Here is a 9,224-nt window from a genome sequence, read left to right as displayed (position 1 = left end):
ATAGGCATAAGTGGAGCTAGGAGAGTCCAAATGAGGTGCGGTTTTTGGCCACGCGATCGTGATCAAACGCTCTAGAACATGGAGCAGAGTTTGGTGGGTTTTGGGCCAAATTGGAGGGGTGTTGGGCTGCAACACACATGAGGCCTTTTCGGTCCCTCGGTTAACCATTGGAGTATCAAATGAAGTCCAATTGATACGAAACTTGACAGGCGGTCTACCGGTGGTAAACCAAGGCCGCTTGGCAAGTCTCGGTCCAATCTGGAAATGTTTAATCCCCACACACGAAAGAAAGCTAGAAATGACCACCGGAGTAGAACGAAGCGCCGGAATGCAAAACGGACAACGGGGAAAATGCTCGAATGCATGAGATGAACACGTATGCAAATGCAATGCACATGATGACATGATATAAGATGAACGGAAAAGAAAACAACACACGGAGACAAAGCCTGAACCCGAGAAAATAAATATAACTTAACGCCGGAAACGGCAAGAGTTGGAGTACAAATAGGGAAAGTTACATCCGGGCTGTTACAACACTCCACCACTACGAAAAGATCTCGTCCCGAGATTTAGGACTGAAAGAACTCCGGGTACTCAGAACGGAGGTGATCCTTGCGTTCCCAGGTAGCTTCACGGTCGGAATGGTGTGACCACTTGACTTTGAGAAATTTGATTGACTTGTTGCGAGTCTTGCGTTCAGTCTCTTCAAGAATAGCAACTGGGTGCTCACGATAGGAGAGATCTTCTTGGAGCTCAATGTCCTTGAAGTTGACGGTGCGGTCAGGAGTCTTGAAGCACTTTCGAAGCTGAGAGACATGGAACACATCATGAACATTTGCAAATGTTGAAGGAAGCTCGAGTTGATAGGCGAGGTCGCCTGTCTTTCTAACAATCTTGAAAGGTCCCACATATCTGGGGGCAAGCTTCCCTTTGATACCGAAGCGACGAGTACCTTTCATAGGAGAGACGCAGAGGTAAACATGATCTCTGATCTCGAAAGCCAAATCATGGTGCTTACTATCATAGTAGCTCTTCTGGCGGGATTGGGCTGCTTTGAGGTTATCACGAATGACTTTGCACATTTCTTCTGCTTCTGTGATTAAGTCATTACCCAGCAGCTGATGTTCACCGGTTTCAGACCAGTTGAGAGGGGTACGACACTTCCTGCCATACAGAATTTCAAAAGGGGCCTTGCCCGAACTTGCTTGAAAACTATTGTTGTAGGAGAATTCAGCATAAGGAAGACAATCCTCCCACTTCATGCCGAAGGAGATCACACAAGCCCTGAGCATATCTTCAAGAATCTGGTTGACACGCTCGACTTGACCGCTTGTTTGAGGATGGAAAGCTGCGCTGAAGCGGATGTTGGTGCCCATGGTCTTCTGAAAAGAATCCCAAAACTTGGAGGTAAAGATGCTGCCACGGTCTGAAGATATCACTTGAGGAATACCGTGCAGAGAGACAATTCGAGATGTGTAGAGTTCCGCCAATTGAGCTGCAGTGATTGACTCTTTGATAGGCAGAAAGTGAGCCACTTTGGTGAGTTTATCGATGACAACAAATATAGCATCATTTCCACGCTTGGACTTTGGAAACCCAGTCACGAAGTCCATTTCAATGTGGTCAAACTTCCATTCTGGAATGGCAAGAGGTTGGAGGAGACCTGCTGGCCTTTGGTGTTCTGCCTTCACTCTTCTGCAGACATCACATTCATTCACGAATTGAGCGATCTCGCGCTTCATTCGAGTCCACCAATAAGCTTGCTTAAGGTCCTGATACATCTTCGTGCTCCCAGGGTGGATGGAGAGGAGAGAATTGTGAGCGTCGTTCATGATCACTTTACGAAGTTCACCTTTGGGCACAACAATACGATCCTCGAAGAAGAGAGTGTCCTTGTCATCAAGGCGGTAGCACTTGTACTTGGACTGGCTCTTGGCAATCCCAATCTTCACCTTTTTCACCATAGCATCAAGAAGCTGGGCTTGGCGAATCTGGTCTTCTAAGGTAGGAGAGACTTGAAGGTTGGCGAGGAAACCTTGAGGAACAACTTGCAGATTAAGTTTGCGGAAAGCTTCACAAAGCTCGGGTTGATAAGGCTTGAGAATCAGACTGTTGCAGTAAGCCTTCCTGCTCAAAGCGTCAGCAATCACATTGGCCTTGCCTAGAGTATACTCAATACTCGGATTATACTCTTGAATCATTTCGACCCATCGAGTTCGCCTGAGGTTGAGATTAGGCTGAGTGAAGATGTACTTGAGACTCTTGTGATGAGTGAAAATGTCCACTTTTCTTCCCAAAAGAAGATGTCTCCAAGTCAACATAGCATGCACAACTGCCGCCAACTCGAGATAATGAGTGGGGTAGTTCTTCTCACTAGGCTTCAACTGGCGAGATGTATAAGCAACAACTTTCTTCTCTTGCATCAATACTGCGCCAAGACCTTGGAGAGAGGCATCACAAAAGACCTCATACGGCTTGGATTCATCAGGCGGAGTCAAGACTGGAGCAGTGATCAACTTCTCTTTCAAAGTGTTGAAAGCAATATCACACTCCGGAGACCAAACGTACTTGACGTGCTTCTGAAGAAGATTAGAGAGAGGCTTCGTGATATTAGAAAAGTTTTCAACGAATCTTCGGCAATAGCTTGCGAGACCGAGAAAACTGCGGAGTTGCTTCACGTTCTGAGGAGGTTCCCAATTCACAATTGCGGGCACCTTCTCGGGATTCACGGAAATACCCTTGGCAGAGATGATATGACCAAGATAAAGAACCTCATCGAGCCAAAATTCACACTTGGAGAACTTGGCGTAAAACTAATGTTCTCTGAGCTTATCAAGAACCAAACGCAAATGCTTGGCATGATCTTCCTTATTCTTGGAGAAAACCAGAATGTTGTCGAGATAGACCAAAACGAAGTCATTGGTGTAGGCGTTGAAAATGAAGTTCATCATGCGAGAGAACGTCGGAGGAGCGTTGGCGAGGCCAAAAGACATGACAGTGTATTCATATGAACCAAAGCTTGTTCTGAATGCTGTCTTGGGAATATCTTCTTCATGAATGCGAATCTGGTGATAACCCATACGGAGATCAAGCTTGGAGAATACTTGGGCACCTTTGAGTTGTTCGAACAGCTCATTGATGTTGGGAAGTGGGTATTTCTTCTTGATGGTCTTCTTGTTCACTGGACGGTAATCAACACAAAGTCGGTCCGTTCCATCCTTCTTCTTCACAAAAAGAACACCACAACCCCATGGAGAAGAACTAGGCCGGATGAGACCCATTCTTTCTTGCTCGTCGAGTTGTTTCTTCAGCTCCTTCAACTCTTCAGGTCCGAGCTTGTAAGGACGCTTGCACACAGGTTCCGTGGCAGGCTCAAGTTCAATAACGAATTCAACTGGCCAGTGCGGAGGCATTCCTGGGAGCTCTTCTGGAAAGACGTCTTGATATTCGCAAATGACTGGAATTTGAGAGATGGCATCCAATTCACCCTTCTCATTGAGAGAAAACAGACGGATGGTATTATCCCGAGCGGCAAAGATAATTACATCCTCAGACGAATGAGTCAATTGAATCTGCCTGGCCGCACAATCAAGCTGAGCCTTGTGCTTAGAAAGCCAATCCATCCCGAGAATAAGATCAATATCCGAGTTACCAAGAACCATTGGAGAAGCCAGAAACTTGAAATCACCCATCAAGATAGAAATATCCGGAACCATCAAACTAGAACTCAGACGCTTAGCTGGAGAGACAACTTGCATAGCTCTAGGTAAAGCCTTAGTACTAAAATTGTCCTCCGATGCAAATGGGAATGACATGAAGGAATGCGATGCACCAGAGTCAAAAAGTACTTTTGCGGGAATATCATTAACAGGAAGGTTACCCATGATCACATCTGACGAGTCCTCTGCCTGAGCTGCATTCATCAAATTCACCTTGGCATGCTTGGGGTTATGCTTGACCACAGCTGTACTTGCCGATCTGACAGGAGGAGGAGGAAGACACCTCTGGTTGAAACACTTATTGGCATAGTGACCCTTCTGTTGGCACTTGTTGCACGTGACCTCTGAAAGCGGACGGTGAAACGGAGCACTCGATCTTGGAGGTTGAGACGAAGGCTTGTTCTGAAAGCCAGGGTTGGGTGGGTGGGAAGAACCACTGCCACCTTTGCTCTTCTGCTGAAACGGCTGACGGAACAAAGGAGGAGGAAGCCAAAACTTATGCTGCTTGGCCACTTGAGTAGAGGAAGAAGGAGTAACATCTCTGACTTGCTTCCTGGAAGCATCACACCTCAACTGAGCAGCCTCTTGCTTCAGTGCCATGTTGTAGAACTCATCGTACCTCAAGGGCTCAAAGAGAACAAGAGCGAGCTGAATGTCTTCTCTGAGACCACCCCTGAACTGGTATATCATGCTCTTCTCATCAGGCACGTCCTACTTGGCAAAGCAGGCAAGCTTCTGGAACAACTTGTTGTAGTCATAGACAGACAAAGAGCCTTGCTTCAGATTGCGGAATTCCTCACGCTTGCTTTCAACCACGCTCTGCGGAATATGATGAGCTCGGAAATCTCGATGGAAATCATCCCAAGTGATAACACGTCCACCTCTGGAGTCCTTGTACTGCTGGAACCATTCTGCAGCTTGATCTTTGAGTTGGAAGGAAGCGAACTTGACAAAGTCCTCAGGCCTGACGTTGCTGCACTCGAAATGCTTACACAGATCCACAAGCCAATCGTCAGCATCGGTTGCCTCAACACAATTGCTGAAAGTCTTTGGCCTGTTAGCAAGGAACTGGTTGAGTGTAGCGAAGTGACTCTGATTGCTGCCTTGATTCCCTTGACTGCCTTGATTGCGCTCTTGGAGAATTTGCATGATCAGCTGTGTGTTTGCATTGGTTGCGGCCATCACAGCTTGCCATGCCTCTGGAGGAGGTGGAGGCGGTGGCGGATCTTGATTCTGGTTCTGACTGGTGCTCTTAGCGGGAGCCATCCTGAAGAGGTTGACCACCATTAGCACATGATAGATAAATATTGAAGCTGAATCCAACAGAATGAAAATTGCAACATATAGTCTTCACATCCGAACAAAATGAACGAATGCGTTCCTCTTCAAATGGTCACATATCCACAAATTGAGAAGCCACGTAGAATTAAGGTAGAGAAATAAATCAACAAGGTACGGATCAAGAACGAATAATCGGTAAGAAATCCCAATCTCAAACCAATATCCGTGGAAGAAGAACTAGAGCTACTAGAATTCCGACCTATGAAACTCCCGAACCTTTCCGGTTATGCAATCAGGTGTTGGGGATACAGGGGAAGCATAATATCTCACCCAAACTAGCAAATCCTACATCCAGCTGTATCCATCCTTCAACACATAACCAAGAAATCTTCGGAAACCATCTACCTCAACCTTCAAAAAGCATCCGTTATACAAGTTATGGCGATACTCCCGAACTCCCGCCCCAGTACTAGGTGGTGTCGATGTTATCTCACCAACAAACTGCATAAAAGAGATTTTCGATGTCGGCGAACCTATCTCAAGTATTCCAGAATTGCAACGATAAAATTATGATGACAACACCTCAGAGCTCAACTCCCCGGGACACTTCCACTAAACCCCTGACAGGAGGCACCAAGACAATGTTCTCATCATAAGCCATCGGAACGATTCCAAGATACTCGCGTGATTCTAAATTTTTTTAGTGAAATTTGAGAAGAGAAGAGTCAAAACTCTATGTTAGGATGCCTTACCAGAGCGATGAGGAGACTTGGAAGTAAAAAGAATTCCTAAGCTCTCCGATATATAATTCCTAAATGACTCAAAACATTTTTCTAGACACAACTCGGCTGCTAAAAACGATCAAGCAATGGGGCTCCTAAGGTCGGGGCTGGCTCTGATTACCAACTTGTAATGCCCTCGATGCGGCTATAGCTCCCATGTGTCGAGGCACGACTTAGAGACATAACCGCATTGAAAGCAATGTCGCAAGTCAGGCAATCATTACAACATCCCATGTAATATATAATAAAAGGGGGAGATACATAGTTGGCTTACACTCGCCACATCACATCAAAGTACATAAATAACATCCATCATACAAACACTCATGGGCCGACTACAACGCCAAAATAGAAGAAAACCCAACATGCGACAAGGCCCTGAATCGAACCCCAACTAGGCACCACTACTGATCATCAGGAAAAGACACGTCGTAACGCTGAGAGTCCTCGTCGAACTCCCACTTGAGCTCGTACTCGTCACCTGGAGCGGAATCACATGGACCTGCATCTGGAGTTATAGTATCTGTGAGCCATGGGGACTCAGCAATCTCGCACCCTCGCGGTCAATACTATTTGAGCTTATAGGAAGGGTAAGGCAAATATATGTGGAGCTGCAGCAAGCGACTAGCATATGTGGTGGCTAACTTATGCGCAAAAGAGAGCGAGAAGAGGAGGCAAAGCGCGAGCGAGAATTCTAGAAGAACAACCTGCGCAAGTATTACTCCAACACCGTGTCCACTTCCCGGACTCCGCCGAGAAGAGGCCATCACGGTAACACACTCAGTTGATTCATTTTAATTAATTAAGGTTCAAGTTATCTACAACCGGACATTAAAAAATTCCCATCTGCCCATAACCGCGGGCACGGCTTTCGAAAGTTTAATCCCTGCAGGGGAGTCCCAACTTAGCCCATGACAAGCTCTCACGGTCAACGAAGGAATAGACCTCCTCCCAAGACGTTCCGATCAGACTCGATATCTCGATAACTCAAGACACTTCGACAGGTTAAAACAAGACCAGCAACACCGCCCGAATGTGCCGACAAATCCCGATAGGAGCTGCACATATCTGTTTCTCAGGGCACACTCAGATGAGACTAGCTACGAGTAAAACCAACCCTCAAGTTTCCCTGAGGTGGCCCCGCAGACAGCTCAGTTCGGACCAACACTCAGAGGGAGCACTGGCCCGTGGGGGGCTAAAATAAGATGACCCTTGAGTCTGCAGAACCCAAGGGAAAGAAAAGGCTAGGTGGCAAATGGTAAAACCAAGGTTGGGCATTGCTGGAAAAGCTTTAATCAAGGCGAAATATCAAGGGGTTCCCATTATAACCCAACCGCGTAAGGAACGCAAAAACCGGGAACATAACACCGATATGACGGAAACTAGGGCGGCAAGAGTGGAACAAAACACTAGGCGAGAGGCCGAGCCTTCCACCCTTTACCAAGTATATAGATGCATTGAGATAACATAGCAATATAATGATATCCCAACAAGTAAATAAATGGTGTTCCAACAAGGAACGGCCTCCAATCTTCACCTGCAACTAGCAACGCTATAAGAGGGGCTGAGCAAAGCGGTAACATAGCCAATCAACGGTTTGCTAGGACAATGGTGGTTTAGAGGTTCAACATGGCAATTGGGAGGCTGACAAGCAAAAGGTAGGCATCGTAGCATTGGCATAGCAAGAGCGAGCAAACTAGCATAGCAAAGATAGTAGTGATTTCGAGGGTATGATCATCTTGCCTGCACAGTTGTCAGAGTTGACTGGATCCTCACAAGCAAACTCAACGGGCTCCTCGGTAGAGAACTCGTCTCCCGGCTCTACCCAAACAAGACAAACAAGCAACAAGGATACAATCAACCACGTGCAAGACCAAGCAATATGATGAAATGAGGACATGCTATGCGGGATGCGATGCGGGATGCAAAATGCAAGAAATGACAGAAAATGCATGAAGCTGGCCTCAACTTGGAACTCCAAGGGTGCCACTAGAAAGATGAGATGAAATCGCTTGAAAACGATATAAAGATCATCAGAATCGGAGTTACGGTTTGGAAATGGCAAGCGTTTCAAAAATGACACCGGTCTGCGATTTACAGCAAGTAGGCATCTAAATGCAACGAAATTGACATGCCACAGTCACCAAACATGACAACAAAATACATGGCAGGGATGCACACAAGATGCTTAACAAAAGACTAGCACTGAGCCACGGCCAATTCATCCATTAAGAGGTTCAAACAAGCATGGCAAAAACGCAAATGCAAAACAGATTCCAGACTTAGTGAAATTTACACTTGTCTGAAATTTCAGATCACGAAGCCCTCTTCGGAGCAGCAAAACAACATGATACATGACCTGATTATGACAAAGAAGAACATGGCATGTAGCTACTCAACAAGCTTAACAAAAGACCCAAAGTGACCTGGGGCCAAAAGGGATCACAAAATATACTACCAAGCCCACGAACATAGCAAAACATAATCAGCTTTCAGACTTCGTGAAAACTGAGACATGCTGAAATATAACTCACGAAGGCATGTAAACGAGCTCGATGCACTCACCGCGGTGCAAGTCATGGCAAGGCAAGCATACATCCATTAAGAAGGCACAAAATGCTAGCTAGACATGGCAAGAACAATGACATAGCATGCACGGATCAACTACAACAACGCCGGCAAAATCACAAACGAGTTGACGATCTGCCCAGATTCACAACGAAGCAAAAGTAGAGCTCGATTGACTCAAGCTAGGGTGCTCCATAATTGCAAACAAAGGCATGGATAGATAGAGCATAACATGATTAACAAAACTCCTTTACTGATCATCCTCAAAAGAGGCACGGATCACTAGGAAACAAGCTGAACATAGGGCATCATGAACTAAATAATCCCAGACTTAGTGAAAACGACTAAGTCCCTGAAAACAGATTTCCCGGGTGCCTCACTTTGCAAGCTTGCACAAGTCACCACACACATCCTAAAAATGCATGGGTTGCACCTCTGGAAAGAAGACAAAATCCTTAACAAAACATTTGAAAGACTCACAGGCATAGCATGCACACAATAATCATGACAAAAATGACAAAAGTCTAAGATGGACTAGCAGATCTGACAATTAACTCACGAAGCCTCCTTCTAATAGTGTTTTGGGCACCAAGATGAACTCAAATGAAAAAGACGCAATGGGATCAAATGATGTACTCGTTGAGGCGAACATTCCGATATACTATATACATGAATCGGAGCTACGGATGCAAAGTTACGGGGCCTCGAACAGGAGCATATGAAGCGAAAATTCCTGGGACTTAGCAAAAAAAATCAACCTCTCGGATTAGATCTAGGGTTTCGCATGGAAACCGAGGCGCGACCGACACTGTTCACCGGCGGTCCGGCGCTCGCCGGCGGGCTGGCGTGGAGGAGGCGGCCGGGGTGGTCG

This window comes from Triticum aestivum, chromosome 2A, assembly GCF_018294505.1.
Source record: "Triticum aestivum cultivar Chinese Spring chromosome 2A, IWGSC CS RefSeq v2.1, whole genome shotgun sequence".
Lineage (NCBI taxonomy): Eukaryota > Viridiplantae > Streptophyta > Magnoliopsida > Poales > Poaceae > Triticum > Triticum aestivum.
This window is presented reverse-complemented; position numbering follows the sequence as displayed.